The sequence below is a fragment of the Panthera leo genome, chromosome B1, assembly GCF_018350215.1.
Source record: "Panthera leo isolate Ple1 chromosome B1, P.leo_Ple1_pat1.1, whole genome shotgun sequence".
In the NCBI taxonomy this organism is placed as follows: domain Eukaryota; kingdom Metazoa; phylum Chordata; class Mammalia; order Carnivora; family Felidae; genus Panthera; species Panthera leo.
Genome location: NC_056682.1, coordinates 29,626,999 through 29,649,779, shown reverse-complemented (window position 1 = coordinate 29,649,779; position 22,781 = coordinate 29,626,999). Strand labels below are relative to the sequence as shown.

Genomic DNA, 22,781 nt, shown 5'->3' with positions numbered 1-22,781 from the left:
CCAGGTGCCCCAAGTTTATCACCATTTAAAAGAAGCAATAGAGCAGGTATCCTGTTCATTACTAGAACAGTAAAAGTATGGGTGATTTTGTTGCAAAGTCTTTAGGCCAAAGGCCCAAAGTAGAATCCAAGAATGAAATCAACAGAGCCCAGGATCACAAATGAAGCTCCCTGGAGCCCATGCTTGCATCAGGGATATTCTTAAATTGGCTATAAATGATGCCTATTGTCTTGTGATCTTGCCTCCCAGCTTTACTCTGTCTCTAGCTTTGCACTTATGCAATCTTGCATCATTTAATTTCCTAACCCCCTAAAATATCATGCCAGTTATCTTTCTCATAAATCGTATAAACCCTACACTTTAGACTTCAATTCCCTCTATGAACCATCTTCACTCTACTCTGTTTTTCACTCTTCCATATACATTCTCCTACCTGTCAGCCTTGTTCTCCCCTGCTTCTCAAGCACATCATATAAAATACCACTAATGTGACTTTGCTTACATGATATGAACTGAGAGGCTCCCTTTTCTACCTGTTCAAGCCCTTTATGAGTACATTCAAGTGCTGCCTTCCTCCATGAAGTTCCCACTGATCACCCTCTACTTGAATGAATACCACATGCTTATTAATTCAGTTCAAACTTAGTTTCTGCATGTTGCTTTTGTTCCATATACTGGAATGTAAGTTCCATTAGGGATGATTCTAAATCTTACAATCTTCCTATATCTCATATCACAGCTAGAAGTGTGAACTTTAATAAATATTTATGGGATGACCAACTGCTTTGTTAATTGCATATATTTCAAAGTAATATGATGATAAGTTGCTATTAACAATTATTTTTAAAGATATCCCACTTAGGCTTCTCTGAGGTTTTGGAGACTTTTAAATGCTTCAATACTCATTTATTCTTAGAAAAACTATTTCACATTTGTCAACTTGTACATTCAGCTGTAATCCTATTCCATAATGAAGGTGATAATTGTACCTGCTAATAATTATGATAAATGTACTATTTTATACAATTTATTTTGTTCATTTCTACAATCAGTGAAAGTATAGGTGATTTCATGGCAACACTGTGTTCAAATGCGGAATTAAAGTGAGTGATATATGATTAGCATGTTTTTCTGAAAAGATACATCTCTTTGCTCTAATTAATGTAAGTAGGAGTCAAGTATCAAAAATCTTTGTATTTCTCATAGAAAATTCATCCTTTCAACTCTAGCTCTCCTCTTCCCACAGTTTGCCTTGCCTGCATCTGCCTCCTAGTTTTACCATCAGGAGCCGCTTTTGTGAGTTCCCCTCCATTCTCTCTCATATCAAGGTTATGACTGATACACATGGTTAGAGTTCAGGATCATGCAAACAGAGGTGACATCATGGCAGTGAAGGCATCGTCAAGTTGAGTGTCAGATACTTCTGTTCTTAAATGTCATTTAGGTAGTACAATGTGTCATTTGGTCTGAACACTCTCCATTTGGAGGACACTTTTCCTTTCAGTAATCCAATCCAATCAGATGAAAATGTGAATTCTTCTCATTTTCTTTTTGAAGGAAATCATCTCTCTGTTGCCCTCTTTGGACATTTAGAAGCCCTTGGATAAACTGCAGCGTGTCATAAACTTGTGGTGTTCTACCTTCTCTTTCCTGACGAGGGTCTACAAGGGGGAGGAAAAAGTTGATGCCATGTTCTTTTTTTTTTTTTTTTTCCTTTGATAAAAAGCATGTTATTGCAGGGCAGAGACACAGAGAAGTTTTCCGTCATGTGCTCCTAATAAATATCATCTAAAATAAATAAGAAGCTTAATTTGAAAAACAGATGGCCTTCTATCCAAGGACAAGGGAAAACTTGATACAGATTCACAGGATATGGTCCACGAAAGAGCAGGGGCTTTCAAACCAGACAGCAGTGATGTCAAATGTGAGTTCCACCAGAATGTGACCTGGAGCCTAGCTTCCCTCATGTCTAAGTGCTATACTCTAGCACGAACATCAAAGACTGGTGTCAAGAGTAGGACAGTAATTGTCAAGAGGCTGAAGCAGTGCTTGGACGTAGAAGATGCTCACTACTGGTCACTGAAGTGATTATGATTATGGTAATATTAGAATGAAAGCAAACTCACTCCTGAGAAACCACAGCTATGAAAACAGGGAAGGGAGTCTGTTTGCTCAATAGTTTAAAAGTGGTTATCCAGTGTAGAAAATAACTTCTTAGGACAAAAAGTGTAAATGCTCTAGGATCCACTCTCACATAGGGTGTTGTAGGGGTTTCTCCCAATTATGCAACAGAGGACACATCATCAGAGAGAAGAGAGAATATTATTCTATGGTTACATAAAATGGTGATGAAATTCACCATTCATTCATTCAGGATGAAATTAAAAGGAATTGGCAATTAAAAATTTTTTTTTTTACAATTAGAACTACTGAAGTATGTATTTTCTTTCTGAAACAGCAGGTAACAGTGAAGGTAACTGGGGAGAGGTTGGGAGGCTGTTAACATTTCTAACTAACTTGTAAACCCATCAATCAAAGGATGACTTCAAAAGGCAACAATCTAAGACCACCAATTCTTCCTTGGTTAGAATTCACCCTTCTCGGTTTAAATTAGCTTCATGCTCTGCGCATGGAAGGGATAAGAAGGAATTCTGTCCTGCTGTTCCATCTGTGCCCAAGGTCACCACACTAACAGTGTGTCTTCAGTGACTTTGCAACCATGCACGACCATCATCTACAAGGACTTAAATACATAGCAATCCCAAGGACGCTTTAACAAGAACCCTTTTCACTTCATGCTGATACTTAAGCATTGTCCAATCTAGGATCAGAGCTAGAGTGGCCACGAAGGAAGTAAATGATACCACTAGATGTCACGTGGCTTACCAGAAGGAAGGTGCCTACCACAAAATGTTCTTTTTGGAAGGTACATGTTTTGTCTATGCTAAAAACGACGCTCCCCCCAAAAAAAGAAAATGTATTATTCTTAGTCTACATATTTTTCTTGTCCAATTACCTCCTGCCACTGTAGTGCACCTATACTGACAACGAGTAATACACTGCTCATATCTACAAGAGCTCGTGGTACAGTAATCCTACTTGCATATACATCAAAATAAATTATAAATTAGTATCTTTCAGACCTATCTTGACTGGTCATTTCTACCTGCCATATCAAGATTCTCTGTTCATATCATAATTTAATAACTTGAAATGTATAGCTTATGATCTAGTACGTAATAACTATTTGATAAATGGCAACCGAGGATGGTTATTTCACTTACAATTCAAATAAACTTAAATGCAACATAGTTTGTTGGAATAACACAATTTAGATTAGGAATCTAAACATGAAGTTTCTACTAATGTGTATCAGTCTCTTGCTTTATTAGTAAAAGCCAGTTACCAGCTCTCCATTTCCCCATCTGTAAAACAACACTTTTTAACATCTGACTTCAAAATGCTGCATAGGGCTGGCTCAATGAAAATAAATGAGATGTGTATTTAGTACCATGAACTCCTTGGAGTTACAAATTGGGGCATTCCCTTGTTGCTAGGCAACATTAGAATGGATAACAAATCAAAGCCTGAAACAGCATTAATGTGACTATATTTGTAATGGATTCATACAATAACTGTACAGATAAAATTTATGAGAGGTTGCTTACTAGACATAATACCTTTGAGATACAAAGAATTCACATATGCATACAGTCCAGAATGGCCACTGCATTTATCAACAGGCAAGAGGAATTCCAGCCAAAAGCCAATCTTCCAAAATGGTTCAGACTCAGCCAACTTCATTGGCATGTCCTGGAACAACAGGATTGCCAAAGGTAATATATCAAAAAGAAAGGGGCCACAAGGGGCCATGAAGGAAGAGCAGGGCATAGGAGTTTTCAATGGCATACTTATATTAGATTACTGTTCCTGCCTAATGCACAACCAAATTATTCCTTTTTTTTCATTTAAAAATAACCAAGTTCCAGATCTCCTTCCAAATATTTTGCCAAGAGTGGCCTGAGAGGACCATATGCAAGGCAGATGCTTAAAGTTTAAAAGAAGTGCTTGAGGCATAACAGTTTTGGAAAGGTACTTGGAGATTACTCTAGAGAACATCTCTATCATAGTTGCCTTACTCTTTGTGAAAGATGATGGAAATTGGACTGGACCTAAAGAAAAGGTGAGCTACTCAGGATCATGGCAAGTATGACCAACACACAGAAAACAGCAAGCAAGGGTGCCTAGGCAGCTCAGTTGGTTGGTTGGGCTGAGCTCTTGATTTTGGCTCAGGTCATGATGTCATCATGTGTGAAATCAAGCCCTACGTTGGGCTCTGTGCTGACAGTACAGAGCCCACTTGGGATTCTCTCTCTCTCTCTCTCTCTCTCTCTGTCCCTCCCCACTCATGCTTGCTCTCTCTCAAAATAAATAAACATTTAAAAAAAAGAAAACAGTAAGAATTTGGATATGATATCCCTGTTAGAAGCCTAAAATCTAGGGTTGGTCATGTATGTTCAATTGTATTATTTAGGTTCTTTGTATTTTAAGTTACAGGAACTCATGCAGTCATCTTCAAAAAAGGAAAGGGACAAGTTACTCTAAAGACAGTGTGACAATGAAGATTAGGAATCTCACTGAAACTCAGGAACTTCACAGCAAGTGTCACAGTACAAGGGAAGATTTCTTGAGAAGTAGACCAGAAGGACCAAGGATCTAAGGCCCTCAAGAATACAGGCCAACTAGCATTTTCTCAGAATCACACTCATAATTTTCCACTTTTGTTACCTGCAACAATTTAGTGGGTCTCAGTCTCACCACAGCTGCTGTATCTAATGGATACAACCCCCTTTACCGTGTGTGCATTATCTTCCCTACCTCATAGCTTCTGTCTCCTCATCATTCTGACTTGTGTGTGACTTCTCATGACCCCTGCTACCCCATGGATTCAGATTTCTTGCTTGCTTTCTATGTCTTAATAGCACCATAGTGAGAGAAAAGTAGGCCTAGTTATTCATCATTCCTTTTTGTATAAAAATTTTCATGGTACGCTACCTTTTAGAGTTTGGGCCAATCTACAGATTTGATCAGTTAGGTCTTGGGTCAGTGACCTCGGCTCATTCACTAATAGGGACAACCACAGGAGAAGAGCCTTCAGTAGAAATTGTGAGTCAAGTACTTTCCATTAAAAGAAAGACACTATGGGAGAGCAAGACACTATGTTTGCCCTGTTCAAATACATCAGCCCTCATGGAGCTAATCTCTCTTCAGGTAGGGTCACATTCTGGAAAATGAAAGTGTCAACCAATTTCCAATTACAGTCATTCACCCAAGTGTCTGTGGCACACCCTCTCTGTGCAAAGCACTGAACTAGATATGGCAGATAATATCATTTGTGCCTAGAAATGCAAGTAAAATTTTTACATTTGTATTATAAAGAAAGGTAAGACAGAAACGTCTGGATAAAAGGATGTGGGTGATTCCAAAATAGCAGTAGAAGGTATTATAGTTAGTGTACTATAAAGCAGTGCAGTATGGGGGGAAAAGTACTGAGCTTAAAGTCAGAGATCTGAATTTTTGTCTTTGCTGTGAATACGTAATTTTTGCTACAAACTTCAAAGTGATGATGAATAAATTACTTTATTTTTAGATACCTGAGTTTCTTATTCTTAAAATGAGTGTGAAGAAGATCCAGGGATGCAACTCTACCTTTCCATAATTTTTTTTTTTTTTTTTTTGTATTACTACTACTCATCCAAGAAGGATATAGAAGAAATTGTTTAAAATGCTAATGTTGGGGGATAAGTCAACTCCTGCCTTACAGGCAAATTATATAATAGCAAAATTTTACACAAATACATTTTAATTGTCTGATTTATTTCACAGTATTTGCCAATTATTATAGTAAAGAATCAGAGTACAGTACTTTACTAGAATTGTTCCATTTATGACTTTTGTCTTTCTGAACTTAAAAGTCAACCAATTTATGTCTGGTTCTTCTAATTCAGAGAATACCTCAGACTGAACTGATTATTAGGGCTATCTCAGATTTAGACCCAGAGTACCAGAGACACACAGAAAGCAGAGATGGCACTTGTATCCCACAGTGGCATTGACATCGAGTTTTGATCTGTGCGTGTGCCTTACTTCAGCCACTGCCTGTGGTGTGTATGCAAAACAGTATCACTAGCCAGATAGTTTGTACAAAAACATCACATCCATTCCCCACGCTGTTGTTTTGACTTTAACCTTTAACCTGTTTGATCAGAAAACTGAGAGCAGTTGATACTTGGATCTCTGTAACTAAGAAACATTACATGCTCCATTGTTTCCAATCACTTCGTGGAAAATGTGTGAAGTTTAAGAGCCGGTCATACTTGTGTCAAATGCCAATTTCATCATTTACCAAGTGTATGTCTTGGGCAAGTTATGTGAAAGCTTGGGCCTCTGATTAATACTCAGATTTCAGAATCATTTCAAAATTTACAGGAGGCCATGGGTGGAAGTCCCTAGTAGGGAACATGGTATAAGTGATACTCAGCATGTACCAATGCTTCCATCAGCTCCTCTCCCCTCCCCGCCTGCCTACCTTTTGCACTGCTCACAAGCCAATGATCTCTTGCTGATGTGCTATAGGCAGTCACATTCCTCATGCCCTCATAGGAGAAATCCACTAAAGGAAAATTCCTTCCGATTTACACGGAATCCACTCAGGAGGGGTTAAATGAACTTCACAGAAACCATCAACCTTATCGACACTGTTGTCCTTTGAGATGCGAAAGGGCAATAATTGCTATAGAAAATTTCATAGAAGTGAAACCAAGCCGTCAAATAAGGACAAAGATAGATCACTTAGAGGAGAAGTTATAAATGGAGATCTGATAATATAATTTACTAAAAAAGTTGATGCAATGGTATTATGGAGCCATTTCCCCTGAAGGTTACACTGAAAGGTTGAAATCAGGAAGCAGTGTTTTGCCAAGTGTCATAATGCAGAATGAGGATACATCACTAATAACTCCGCAAAGAAATGCAATATAACTACAGCCCCAACGATGAGCAATATGAATGCTGCAATCGTTAAAACACATTTGAAACTCCAGTCTATGCAGAAAGCAAAAGTTTTCTAAGACAACCAATGAATTAGATTTTTTTTTTTCATGTAGTATAAGTACACACAGAACCACCTAGATATTATGAAATATTTGGAACTACTATCATTATAGTTTTCCTTGGAGGTATGAGATACTCCCAAATGTCTTTATAAATTCTATTGAGTATGTAAAACAAATTTTTAAGCCATTTGAGACTAGAATAAGGCATGGAAAAAGTAATTTCTATTTATCTATTTCTGTACCTCTTAGTAATAAATAATCACAACTTATATTATATCACGCCTTTCTTTTAATGGCCATGAAACGCATTCCCTAGAGCTGTGCATTATTACTCTTCGGATGTACTGTGTTTACTCATCTGAGACAACTTTTTGCCTCTTTCTACACATGCTTGCCCATTATGGGTAGAAAATCTAGCCTGAAATTTTGTAACTCCTTTACTTTAGGGCAAAGTGCAAGACGTATAAAAGAAAACCAAAAATAGAACTGCAATTCCTGAGGGCTTCCCCATCTATTAACCTCTATTTCTCTCCTTTTCTCCTCTTCTTCTAATCATGCCTTCAAGTAATTATTTACATTTTTTTGTTGTCTAAAGAAGGATCACAAACCTCACAATTCTCCTTTATAAACACTCTCTGGCACTTGAATATTAATAATCATTTCATACTTTTCTCTATAGCACTCAATATCATTTCTTAGTTTTTAAAAAAAAGACTCATTTCATCTTATTGTAGAGTCTGGGGTGGGCAAACCTCCATGGAAGGAACAGTCTTAGAGATCAAGGTAATAAATCTTTTCTTCCCCAAACTGACCCCCAGTGTATATGCTTTTTAACAGCTAATTTCACTGCTGAGCAGTTACTATGAGCCGCAAAAATTCAAAATTCTTCAAATGAATATAGTATGTGCTTACAATGCAAGATGCCAAAAATCCCTCTCATGCCTTTTGACCAAAAGTACAGAGGGGCAGTGTGCCTTTACTACTGAAAGGCCAGTGAGCAGAGCCAATATTCCTTTGGGTGTCCCAACATAGGAACTTTGGAAATGGGGCTGATAACCGCTCTACTACACCTCAGGTTCCAGGACGAGTTCCAAATTTCTTAGCATCGCCGTTTTGAAGGGTATTTTCTTGCATTTCAGAACTCCAAGAGTATTTTATCCAGTATAGCTTGAGGAAGAAACTACAATTATTAGGATGGAGAGTCAGGCATAAATGGAGTTATTTTCCATGATGGAGAGCTCAAAGGTACAACAGTCAGTCTTCCCCTCTCTTTTGTAAAGTTATTATCATGACAGTAATTTTATTATTTTCACATTGCTCATAATTCAAGAAGAACTTGTATCTTTCAGAATTTCTATTCTATATTTTATCATATTTTTTCCAAGTAAAAGTTTTTCTGTTAGAGAATAAAAGTTTATTGTTTTGAGATTGAAGGGTATATCCCCTATGCCTCTTTGGTTATTTGTAAGATTTCAGACAAGGATTTAATGCTATCTGTCAGAGACTCCTTCATTTTGTATGTAAGACTTTTTTTATAATATGTCCTCTGCCCACTTTTCTAGCCTTTCACACTACTCAGAAACTAAGTCAACCAACTTACACTTACTTTATCTTATCTTTCTCTCTCTCCACTTTGGTCTTCTGAAAACACTCTTATTTTCAGGGTGCCTGCGTGGCTCTGTCGGTTAAGTATCTGACTTTGGCTCAGGTCATGATCTTGTGGTTCGTGAGCTCGAACCCTGGATCAGGTGAGCTCGAGCCCTACTTTGGATAAGCCTTGCTTCTTTCTCTCCCCCCTCCCCCCACTCCTGCCTCTCTCTCAAGAACAAACAAAAAAACTCTCTTCTTGTCTGCATGAACTATGTCACTTAATATTGAATTCTAAATCGAGATCGCTCGTCTTGCATGGTCTGCTCCATTAGAACTTTGTGTGGATACTTGAATGTCTCACACTGCTTTATCATTGCCTGCTCTCTTGTCTATTTCCCTCATCAGTTCAAGAATTCTCTTTGGAAAAGAATTATGTATTACCTTCACTAACCTGGTCCAGAACTCAGCATATAGAAAGTGCTCCACAAATGTTTATTGTATACATTAGTTATTCAAAACAGTAGAATTTATTCAGATTGCTAACATTTAATTAAATATCAAGAGAACCTGACCTGACATATATGATGAAATTAAGACTCAGACTGGTTAAAATGACTTGTCCATAATACAGATTCTACAAACTAATAGATCTGGGTTGAGACAAGGAGTTTAACTCCAGGGACTATACATGATACTAGTTAAGTACTCTGCAGCTGAAGTCTGCAGTTAAACACTTTAAAAGTTTTTCACAGATGATTGAACAATGAATATGCAGGAAATGTGACTACAGATCTCTATTGGTGTTTCAACCACTGATTCAATGCTTTGAGAATATTCCAAGGATATAATATATGTAATAACATCCTGAAAGAGAAATATTCTGAAGATTTCATCCAAGGGATTAGGTAACCCCTGATGTCCATTTTAGGCTTAAAATTGCATGATATTATTTACATAAATTGATTAAAATACCATGTGCCAATCTCAACTGAGTGACTCTGTAACAAAGAGAAAGGCATAGCCCTCTCCCAGCAGACGCAAAAGACTCCCTTCTTCAGTCTTTCAAAACTCCTGCCAGGTTGAAACTGGCATTGATTATTTGGCAGGAATAAATTTCCATATTGCCATGCCCCAAATAATCATGTTTGTTATTAACAATTTCTTACTAGGCATCCATGCTCAACAGCCTCTTGGAGCGAAATGAAAGATAATTAAAAGATGTACATGAAAAATATCAGTTTCTCAATTAATTTCATAGGAGGCATGGAACAAGAGATGAACAGTTAGGTACTTCTGTTCATAGTAAAGCCAACCAAACAACTAAGAAAAACAATAGGCCATGGATGCCAAGTGGAGAAACAGAAAAAGTTACAGAGATGAGGAGGTATTGAGAAGTGAAGTTTAAACAAATCTAAACTCCGCACTTTCTTCCCAATCTCCTCCTAACGTGGTGCCCATCAAAGTGGGTGACACTATTATCCACCTGCCCATCTCAATCAGAAACTACAGATTCATCCTGGGCAACCTTCTTTCTCACTCTCTACATGCAATCAGTGACCAAATACTAATGATTCCATTTCTTTCATATTTATTGGATATAATCCCTCCTATTCATTTCCAAAGCCGTGACCTTAGTTTATACTCCCATTACTTCTTCCTGTCTCATGCCTCCTTCCACAAAGGCCATCCTCCATACTTCCAGGAAGCCTTCTTTAGACTCCCTTTCTGATTGTGATGCCCAACTCAAAGTCCTTCAGATATTCTTCTTTGCCCTCAGCATCACACAAAAGGATTTTCATAATCTGGTCTCTACCTGCCTGTCCAACGCCACCACTCCCAACGAACAAACTTTGCTCCAGATATTTCAAGTCCCTCCCAATTCTCTAGATGCATGAAAACATGCTTTCAGCCCATCTTGTTCTAAAGCTATGGGTGATATTCTCCCCATATCTCTACTTCGGGTCCCTACTCCACTTTGGGTTTCTGGTCCGTTTTCTTCAATCTCCATCTCTGTTTCCATCACCTCGTATGAGCTGTCAGAATTTCTCTTCACAATATCCTTCAGATGGTCTCCCCATGACTTACTTTTCTCCCAACTGTACCCTCCATTGCAGCTGGAAAGAGATTTTCCTTCCTTTCTTTTTTTAATGGAAGTATAGTTGGCGTACAATGTTACATTTTGTTGTAACAAAGTGACTTGACAAGTCTATAGGTTATGCTATGCCTACCACAAATGAAGCAATTATCTTATCACCATCCAACGCTATTACAATACCATTGACTATATCCCCTGTGCTGTGCTTTTTATCTAGAATGATCTTTTAAAATCTTATCATGTTACTAACTTGCTTGAGACTCTTCAGTGAGATTTCACAGCTTTAAAGATATAGACAGAATCCTAATCAGAGCTTAAAATGTGCCACGGGACCCTGCTAGCTCTTATGACAACAATTCACTGAATTCCCTTCTCCTACCGCCTTTTTTTCCCAATATATGAAATTTATTGTCAAATTGGTTTCCATAACCTACCGCCTTTTTAAGCTGTGACCACAGCTTTCTTTACTCAAAACCTCTATGCCTCCACACATAATGGGATATTTATACATGCTGTTCCATTTTCATGAAAGACCCTTCCTTACTCATCATCTCTACCACATTCATTACATGACCCCCATACATTATTTAAATATCAACCCTATCCCTGGCACAAACAGATTTGCTAACTGGATAATATTCTTTTATCTGGGCTCAAATAGCACCATATTCCTCTTTTTTTTTTGTAAGCTCTTATTTAAAATTACATTAAATTAGGAGATTAATTGATTAATATCTGAATCCCTCACAGGGCTATGAGCTTCATGACAGCAGTGACCATGCTATTTTTATTCCAACTTTCAAAAGGCTGGGACAGAATACTAATCTGGAGAGAGTCACAGGATGGATTGGAGGTAAAAAATGTTATGACAGGAAGTCCAAACTGGAGGTGGTCATGGTATTTAAAAAAAAAAAAAAAGAATGCCTCAACAAAGAAGGAATTGGTAACTATGGAAAAGAAGGGTAGATAATGGAGAAAGGGAAAGGAAATTTCAGCAAGATTCAATAATTGACAGAAGACAGGAGGGCTGATGGAAGACAGAAGAGAGAACTCAGAGATGACTCTGCCTCTAAGCCCACATGCCCAGGAGAATGCTGGTAACTCCAGTAACAAAAAGAGAAAAACAGAAAAAGAAAGTAGTTCAGTGAGGTAAGTGAAATAACCATGTGGAAAAGTTTAGCAGATGGAAAACTTGGTATAGAGAAGTCATTTCACTGGAGCAAGAGCTGAAGACCTGGAAATGAATAAAATAATACTCAAGAATTTTTCATAGTGTCCCTCAATATGGCTGGCATACCTATGAGAGAATCTGAAAATATATCAGTCCTTGCTCCTGTCTCCATTAATCTTAGTGTGGGAGAGAGGTGTTTGGACGCGTGCTGGTCTGAAAAAAACTATTCACTATACTCTATACTCTTCTCTGCACACTCACCCCCATCTTGCCCAATGCCCAGATTGAGAACTATTATATAAAGAAAGAGAGCAAAGGGCTGAGGGCCTACCATCCATATTTAGAAACAGAAGAAAAAGGACCAGTAAAAAACTCAAGAAGGATCAGACAGAGAAATAGGAAAGGAGCAATATAATGTAGTGCCCTCAAAAGGAAGGGTTTTAAGACAGAGTTTTAAAAAGAATTATATCTATCTGTCAAATATTACAGGAGATTTTGAACCTGAAAATAAGAACCACAGAGCTCAGCTACAGGGAGCATCTTACAGTCAACATGAGAGCACCTGCGATTTACCTAAGGCGGGAAGGGGAAATGGAGATTCTAGCGACTGACTTCCATCCTCAGCTATATTATTATATTAGTCACTCAACAAGGAAGAGAGCCCTAGGAGAACATCCTGACTCTAAGAGAAGGGCTGCTTGGAAAGACACAATTGGCAACTATAGATGTAGGCATCCTGAGAAGATTTCACCGTTAGCATACCAAGGTCCAAGTTACAGAATTTTCAAATCTCTGTGAGATTAAGTCATTTTACCTTTTTTCCCCACTTCTTCACATTTGCTGCAAAAATATAGCTCCCTCCACAGATTTCAAGACAAAGACGTAAACGTCTTTTGGGTTAGCCCCTCAGCTCCAAAACATGAGAACCATTATTGTGCAGCAATTGTTTCAGTCCTCCACTTATCACTACGCTGCTCTTCCAGGCAGTTGGCAGGTAGAACTGTTTCCTCATACATATGCATATTAAATAATCTGTTTTCAGTCATTCCTAGATTGCTATTTACATTCAACACTGTCACACTCCATTACAGGGAAATTTCAGTATGTTAACTCTTCGTAGAAGACTATCTACCAATTCTTTATTGTTCCATCTAGAATGAGGTAAATCACTGTGAAATATATTTTAAGGTAAACAGGAAGTCAATATCAGTATTTGACTGTTAATGATTATGCCAAATTTATGCAATATCATAGAGAAAACATGGAGTCTCTTTGGCTTCCAACTTCCAAAGGAGATTGACTAGAAGTGATTATCTAATCCAGACCTAGATCTTTATGATAATTTTAGAAAAAAACATTATGGGTACATTATGGTACATTATGGGTAATAAAATTAACCACATTTGATTTTTACCCTATTCTAATACTTCCAATACTACTCCATTCTACACTTACTTCTGTTGTATAAATACACCCAGTGGATATTCCCAGATGAAATCATTTTCTAAGCCAAATTGCAAAACCAAAATTGCCATTTTCCTTTAGTTATTAGGAAATCTTAGCAATTAAGAGCCATATTCATAAAGGGAATAATATTTTTTTAAAAAGAAAAAATGTCTAAATTTAAAAATCCAAAGAACCCTAAATTTCAAAAAGGAAAGAGACAAAAAGGAAAATTGATTTTGAGGCAATGGGAATGGCGGCCTGAACCCAAAGGGTACCTTCCACCAGAGACTAAAAGAGAGTCCCAGAAAAATTCTTAAGTGAGAGACAAGGAGGGACTGAGCTAACAGAACTTATAAACAACTTCCAGTATTTAATTAGTAAGAGGCAGAACTGCTTCATTCATTATTCAGTCCAATTTATGCACAGATTGAAAGGCACCAAATAATACATGTCCAATCAGAAAAGCTGGTCCTAAAGAAGATGACTAAGCAGGAATGGTTTCAGTGAAACACAGGCTAGGGGTGCCATCCACTCTAGGAGGCCATTGTCTGTGAACTCCCTTTTAAGTTGATTGTTTCAAAAGGTATTATACTTTTAAACAACTGAGACACTAAGGCATACTGTCAGGATAATATCCCATGGCAGAAAGGTCATTATGACAGAAAGTCTCACAGGACTTGGATTAGACTATTTCTTAGGCTTTGGATTCCTGTCATTTCATGTCCACTAAGCTCTGATGTAATGCCAGCTTAAAATGTGTCTTAATTTATTTTCACTGAAATACAGGTAGATCTTTTTTTTTTTTTTTAATGTTTATTTATTTTTGAAGGAGGGAGAGAGAGACAGAGCATGAGTGAGGGAGGGTCAGACAGAGAAGGAGACACAGAATCCAAAGCAGGCTTTCAGGCTCTGAGCTGTCAGCACAGAGCCCAACATGGGGACAGAACTCCTGAGCCATGAGATCATGACCTGAGCTGAAGTTGGATGCTTAACCTAACTGACTGAACCACCCAGACACCCAGGTTATTTTCTTTAACTGATTTAATATCCATCCTATAGGAATATCATAAACAAAGACAGAAGCCCATTTTTTAGAGAAAGCTCTCGCTTAAATTCCTAGAGCACAGTAGTTAAGGATGTAGGTTTGAATCTTGACTTAACTATTGACTTATACTGTGACCATAGCCAAGCTACTTTTCAGTAAATCAGCTTCCTACTATGTAAAATAGGGATAACAGTAGGGGATCTACTGCAGGCTGGTGTCTTGAAAATTAAATGAGATAACATTAGTGAAGTGCATAGAAGACTGACACTGGGTATGCTATATTAGCATTTGTTAAGTAAACACATAAATTTAAATACTGCTGATAAAACCAGGTGATGAGGAAGCTACAAAGATTGAATGAAAAGTTTTAGAACGCTTTATTGAAGAGGTATGTTTTTCTTAAATTCTTACATCTAGTTTGTATGTGTGATACAATCTTGGGAAGCAGGTTAACTCAAATACAGTATTTGTGAATCGCACTGTACCCAAACCCTGGAATAGATGTATAGACATGTAAGGCAAAGTTGCTCTCGAGGCACTTGTAATCTAGTTTGGGGCAACGTACAGCCATTCAAATTGAAGGCTTATATACAATTAAAGCATATTTTTCAGAGCAACCCACTGACTCAAAGCAACGTACTGACTAAAAAATTATAATGAAAGTAATTTCAACAGAAATTATAGAGAGAAGAAGGCAATTCAGACAAGGTAGGTAAATAAGATTTTATCTTAGGAGGTGAGAAAATCAACAGGAGGTAAAGAATTCACAAGGTAGACAAGACAAAGCTTTTGTGATGATTAGAATGATATAGATATAAGTTGCATAGATATAGATGGCAGAGGCATCTGGGTGGCTCAGTCGGTGGGGTGTCCGATTTCAGCTGAGGTCATGATCCCATGGCTGGTGAGTTTGAGCCCCACGTTGGCTCTGTGCTGACAACTCAGAGCCTGGAGCCTGCTTCAGATTCTGTCTCCATCTCTCTCTGCCCCTCCCCCGCTCATGCACTGTCTCTCTCGTTCTCCCTCAAATACACATAAACATTAAAAAAATTAAAAATAAATAAATAAAAAGAAAGCAAATGGCATACTTGGAGAAGCAATGAGTAAAAACTGGTTTGAAAGAATGGTTCACAGAACAAATACTGGAGACATGATTTGAAAACGTGGTTTAAATTTGCCTCGCCTCCATTATGCCCGCTTCCATTCACATGTGAGAACTTGAACTGAACTGTAAAGATAAAAGCCGAGATTTCTGGTCCATTTGTGCAGACAAGTTCTGGCATTCAGAGAGATTCTGAACCTTCTTTAACAATCAAAAAGTTAAGGGGGTTTTAGCAGACATCCTGGGTGAATCTGCAGGGATAAAACAGAAATCTGGGCAGAGGATAGGGAGCCCCCCGTTAGGGGGACCTTGAGAGTGTCAGGCTAAGGAGTTCTGATTTTATCACATAGGCTACCAGAGCCACTGATAGGTCTTTTTGTGTTGTTGGTTTTTGGGGTTTAGGGATGGTAATTTGATAAAATAATATGAGCCAAGGGACAAGGCACCATTTTTCTATGTGGGACTTGTGAACAACTAGTTGTTGCCAATAGTCTTATATGAGTTATGATTCTCATAAAAATATATCATGATTCTTCATAGCACTTACCTTTAAAATATCTCACATACATGGAATATGCAAGATTGGTGGTCTTAGGTAACCTTTGGCAAACAAAGTGCAATTCATCTCCGATGACTCACATAATTTGCTTATGAGTGTCTACATCTGATGACTACGTCTTTTTTCTTATAACTGCTTTATTGCGTTTAATGGTGTCAATACGCAAAATGAAGTAGTGGTTCAAAATTAATTACTTGGATGCATAAAAGTAGTGAAATACGAAAACAGCATTATAAACGATATACTATGACCTAAACTCGCCAACGTAGTGAAGAAGTTTTTATAGAGAAAGTACATAGTGAATCTGTGCAGAACAAAGTTCTCTACAAATGCATAAATTTCATGAGCAGTGCAAAAGGAGACCTGCAGACAGGATGTAGAATGATGAACATCTCAAGACTGGACTTCGTGGACTGACCATTTTTCATCACTGGTCCTCAGTGAGTTGTCTGTTGCAAAAGGTTGTCAAATAGTGGTATGAAGCCACTGAAGCTTTCTTGTCATTTTCAAGGCAGAATTCAGGTATATCTATCAAGTTTTTCCGAAACAAGTGAAAACAAAAGCTGTTAGGTAAAATATTGACGAGTTCCCCCACTCAAGGCAGAGAAGAAACCAAAACCAGTAAGGTATCACTCAAAGTTGCAAATAAGTTCAGTGACAGTCACCTTATGGAGAAAAGCAGAATAAACTAACTGTGAAGTTATTTATGAAACTGTTAGAAGATGGATAATGTCAGTGGTGTACAATGTGAAAGAACATTTACTATTTGCTGTTAGGCTTTTATCAGCAGATACTTCTCTTCAGACTTGTACGAAATCAGAGACATCCACAGTGTAAAGTAGATCATATGTGTACAAGGAGAAATGATTGACAATTATTTATCACTAAAAACTAATGCCAGAGGGGAAGAGATTTCTTATTTGCTAATAATTTTGTAAGTCTTGGTGTACATGAAGGGTGCATTGGGATTGTTATTGACTGAGTGCAATCAATATGCACAACAAAGAAAGATATCGCCACATGAATGACCGAAACTGCACCCAGGGGCAAACCAACACTGCTTTGTTCACAGTTGTCAAGGTAAGTGTGCCTCCTGAACTTGACTTAAAGCTTGAAAGAAATAAAAAAAACTATGAATATCATCAGATTGTAGGCAAGAATTTCTAGCATGCTGTGCAAGAAAATGGGTTGAGAACAGAAGATTCTGTTTCTTCATACTCAAGAACTCTGGCTGTCAAGAGTAAAGGTCGTTAAATGAAACGGTAAGTGAAGAAAAAAATCCAGCAAAAAGATTTCTTTAATTTCCAGTGGAATATCTCAGTTGTATATTCAATATCTGGAGGATCCTGAATCTATCATTTCATAGACAGCATTTAAGTTTAAACATTTAGGAAGAGAGGGGAAAAGTTTCTAAAAAGACTGAATTTTGATATAGATTAGTTGACCAGAGTTTCTATCTTACTATTTAAAGATATTCCAAACTTATTGAAGAAAGAAATCAGTGCTGTTATGGACCATATTTAACACATCTGAATGCCAAAAATCAATATGAAGAAATAATTATCACAAACAAATCCAATCAAAAATTCATTAGAAATCCAACTGGCCGGTGTTGATGAATTCAACATACCAGCCACTTTTCAGAAGAGCATGCCCTCAGCCTAAACAGTTCCTAATAAGGCACTGGATGTCCGTCAGCAAAAACCCTCTCCCTAATTTCTGAATCTTTGTACGATTAGACAAACCAGAACCAGTCAAAAGACCACCAAGTATTTGCTGCTCTTCACAATGACTTTTTTTTTTTTTTAACATTTAACTTGTTCTAAGGTTTCTTCACAAATGCTGAAAAATACTCAAGTGCAGACAAGGAATAATCATAATGTTGTGGTCAACACTGTGAACATGGATTTATAAACCTAAAACATTTTATGGTTTAAAACTAAATCTGGTAGGGTCACCTGGAGGGCTCAGTCAGTTAAGCATCTGACGCTTGATTTAGGCTCAGGTCATGATCTTGCAGTGATCTTGCAAGATCTTGCAGTTCATGAGATCGCGCCCTGCATTGGGCTTGTGTTGACAGTGCCCAGCCTGGTGAGGATTTACTCCTTCACTCTCAGCCCCTCCCTAACTCATGTTCACATGCTCTCCCTCAGAATAAATTTTAAAATAAAAAATAAAAAAATAATTCTGGCATTCAATGCAGCTTCATGGGGTCTCTGTGTCTATTAGGGCCAGTCTCTGCATGCTCAACAGTGCTTGCCTTTATCCATTTTTCCACATCCTCCATATCCACTTCTTCTGCCTCCCATCTGTTCTATCAAAGGTCCAGGGGGTCACTAGGGCCACCTAATTTTCCTCCACCAAAGCCACCTCAGTCCATGCCCCAACCACAACGGAAGCCACCTCTGTCTTCACCAGGGCCACCTCTGAACAATCCACCAGGACCACGGTGGTCCATGCAGACACCTCTTCTTCCCCACATGCCACCGGGGCCACCCCTGCTAAGGTCAATACCCAGGGGTGGAAAGGATGGTGGAAGGAAGCCTTCGGGCTTTGAGGCCTTACACTGGTTGTATTCTGTTCTCTGGGTGAAGTTCTGGTTTTCACACCCCAGATTGGGGCACTGCCAGGGTCTAGCTTGGTGGTAGATGTGTCCTCCTCCAGATGGATTCCCTTGGGAATCTTGGGACCCTCTTCTGAGGAATCCATCTCTGTCTCCTCCATGGTCTATGCAACCTCTGGGGCCTTCTGGACCTCCAGGGAGTGGCGGTGGCATCCATCTACCCTTACAGGGAGTCATACCACCCCGCATGCTATTCACCAGAAGCTTCCTCAGAGCAAGAGGAACCTCAAGTTTGCTCCCTTAAACCTTTTTCCCAACAAACCACTCCAAGGCAGCCTTGATAGCTGGCAGGTCTTCGTAGGGCACTGCAGCACTGCCTTTGGGCTTCCCTGTTTCCTTGTCTAAGAAGATAGGGATCATGGGTTGTCTGATTATCTTCTTCATCTTAACAACTCTACACTGTTTAAGAAGTCTGCCAGATCACCTAGGGTCACGCTGTTGTTTAAGCCTCGCATGTAAATTGCGATGCTGTCAGAGTCTTTATCTGGATCTACAATTGGGCCTAGATCAAGATCTGGTCCTTTGTCCATGAGTCCACCAGGCTTACTGAAGCCACCTTGCTCTCTACCACCCATTCCACCACAGACTCCTTCCCGCCCACCTCCACTGATGCTTCCAAGATCAAATCTGGGAGTAGTATAACCAACGGTAGGCTGTCCATAAGAAGTTGCACAGATAATCTGCCCATAGGTCGCAGTCGTCTGAGGCTGGGTAGAGCTGACATCAGTGGGCTGTCCATAGGTTCCACAATGTTGCTGCCCATATGCCTGTATGGTCTGTGCATATTCTTGAGTGGGCTGGGTAGCATAAGTACTGGCCCTGCTGGGCTGCAGCTTGGCTATAGGTACTGTAATCTGTGGATGTCATTTTCTCTCCTTCCTTCTTGTTCCCACAATGACTTTTAAGTAAGATCTTTCTAATTCAGCAGAAATAAAGAATAAATGAAGAAACAGACTCTATATGCAATCTGTTACAGCTGGTTATCTGTATCCTCATTTTGGAGTAACCCTTGGGTTACTCTCCCCTCTCATTAATATAATTGTTGCTTTTTTTCATTCCCACTGCTGAATTATTATGATGAATTAATTATTCAAAACAGCTATTATCATCACTTTTAAACTATTTACTATTGTTTAAAAATTATGACAGTATTTTAAAACTTTACCTGTAATTGGTCTGCCTATATCCTGGATGTCTATTATGTGGTTTGCAGATACCAAAAAGTGGAGGAACTTTGATGTGTAGGATGGATTGGAAGAAGAAACATGGTAGGCAGAGAGATGTAAAATAAGTTCAATGGATTAGGAGAGGTCTGCAATGGAGGTGCTAGAAATAAAGCTAAAAAGATAATTGCAAAATGTACTAGCAAGACAGAATTTCCTGGATGTTCCAAAAGAATAAATATGCACAACATGAGAGGAGTCTTTAAGGAAGAAGAGTCCTTAAGGAAGACTTTGAGGTTCCAAGATGAGGGGAATAGTTTTGCCGACAAAACCAAGAGAGTCAGCGGGAGACAATGGTTTATCCTAGAAAGTGAAGATTTCAGTATAAACACATTGGGTGTGAAGTTAATATGGTAACATCCAGTAAAGAAGAATATTTTATATAAAATTAAAATAATACTGTATACAGATGCATCTAAAATGTTTGAAAATTGCTAGTTCTCTGAATGACAGTAAGCGAATTATATTGATCATTTGCCTAATGAACTGGCTTCACAAACAAAGGTAAATAAAAGTGCATACTCTGAATTAGCATGGTCAGGATTAATATAAACACTGTATGTGAATAATTATTATTACTAAATACTGTAGCATAGAAACACAAACATTTCATCTTCATAAATAATATTTGTCCCTAGTTTGAATTACCAAGAGATATACATCTTTACAGTTTTCAGGATTTCATTTGTAGGTTTCCAGTATTTTTTCTCTACCAACAGATATGAAATTTTCCCCAAGAGTTGGCAGTGGTACAAACACAGCTTCATAATCACTGTGAACCGTTGTCTGTTTCTCTTCACTTGAACATTTGCCTTTCTGAGATAATTAACAGCCATAAGTAACGCGCACACACACGCAGGCAAACACAGATACTCCCATGCCAGATCCTCACCCACTGATTCCTTCCCCCAATCCCACCACGTAAAAACAGTTGATATGGAGTAACAATTAGCATTTTTTTTACCATTATAATACAATTAAAGTTGGAAAACAAAAGGTTTGCTGCTGGATGGACTGGAGAATTTTTAAATTCTTTGATATTTCTTTCTAAAATATATAATAAGCTCATTTAGTCTCCCAGTAACACCCACATATGGCCTGTCAAGAGAGGATAATGCTACTGAGGGCCTGTTCTTGGGCCTCTTAGTCACTCAACTCTTGTCAGAGCACATGGTTAATATATGGAATTAGTTCATCATGATATCTTGCTAATACAAAATAGCTAAGAAACCTACAAAGATGAAAGGAGACCCAGGTTGGATTAAGGGTAGAGAGTAAGGGGCTGAGGAATTACTCGGGCATTAACTGTGTCAGGTTAGCTTTAACCAAATGCTTGATTTTGTTACCAGGGAGGTCAACTCAAAACTCCTCCTCTTTTACCAAACAGTGCTAATTATCCAGAGAATGGGCAAACATTGATCAGGATACCTACTCAGCTAATGCTGACATCCTCAGCTAATGAGTGTATTGATATAACACATGAGAAATTATGACAAACATCACATTCAGTGTGTCACCTCATAGCCACTGAATTCCTAGCTCTGTCACAGAGTCAACGAGAAAGCTCTCAAGGGTCACTTAGTCTTCTTGAGGTTGCTCTCCTTTAATGAATAAATACTGACATGTTAATACCAATCATCCAGGGGTCTATTGCAGAGGAGACTTTGTGCAAAATGAATATTAAACAAATATAAAAGCCACAGAATGGCTAAGTTTAAGTGTAACTAACGATATTCATATTATGGCATACAGTCTCATGAGAGACATTTTGTCATCTGGTGTGAATTTAGGCTACTTTATCTCGTACAGTCCACCTATACTTAGAAATAGTTAACTAAAGAGACAAAGAGAAAGACACACTCACTGAAAGCTGGGTTACCTGATTACCCAGAGAAACAAACATTGGATCAGCCGTAATTACCCTAGAGATATTTTCTGTCAGGACTGGGAATTATATAGTTCCTCTTTTTGCCTTCTTTTTCAAAAAAAAAAATGTCTCATTCTCTGAAAAGTCAACCTGTTCTCCTTTCCCACTGTTCCTCACAGTACTGGTGTGGGAATGGCAATCACTGAAAATCCCAACTCTGGGAAATAAATTCATGCTAACATCAAGTACATGCTGTAAACATTTAATATTCAGCTTTAGAAAATTAGACTCTACGTTTACCACTGGCCCGTCAGAATATGCTCATGCCTCAACTTAGTCTCTGCCTCCTGATTCTCTTTTGATCCAGAGTTGGGGGTTGAGAGGGGTATTGGATACCCAGGGATCTCAATCCAGACTTTCAAGACACAGAGATCTGAGATACATTCCTGCTCTGCCTCTTCCAGTTCTGTGACATTGTGGGAACTACCTCAACTCTCTTAACCTCCTTTCTGAAGTGAGGATGATAATATGACTGGCAAGGCGACTGCATCAGAAAAATGTGTACTACCTAGTAGAAAATCCGAGACATGGTACGTATGAAAAACAAATCCTACTAGAATTAGATGCATAAAGATGCAGAGCACTTCAAGAAAAAGATGATACAGACAATGCAGCCTGGAACCTAGTACTGTTTCTGAATGATCACAGAAAACCCAGTACCAAAAGCAATTTTCTACTCAACTGTCAGGTGCCCTACAATGTGAAAGCACATCCCGTACAGCTGGAGGGCCCCTGCTGCAGAGTGTCTCAAGGGGTCTGCAGCAAACCTCTTCTGGTAGAATTACACCTTCAAGGACTCTTTTTGGAGTCTTTGGAATGCATACAAAAGATCCAATCAGCTTCATAATAACCAAGGAATTAGCTGCCTTGAAGGAACATTTGTTC

The 22,781-nt window shown here is 38.4% G+C and overlaps 1 protein-coding gene and 1 pseudogene across 2 annotated transcripts in view; both read right to left on the bottom strand.

Annotated features, from left to right (window-relative positions):
- NRG1 (neuregulin 1) overlaps positions 1-22,781 on the bottom strand; it is a 1,106,314-nt gene that overhangs the window by 715,592 nt on the left and 367,941 nt on the right. The window lies entirely within an intron of this gene.
- Positions 18,370-19,366, bottom strand: LOC122217192 (annotated as a pseudogene).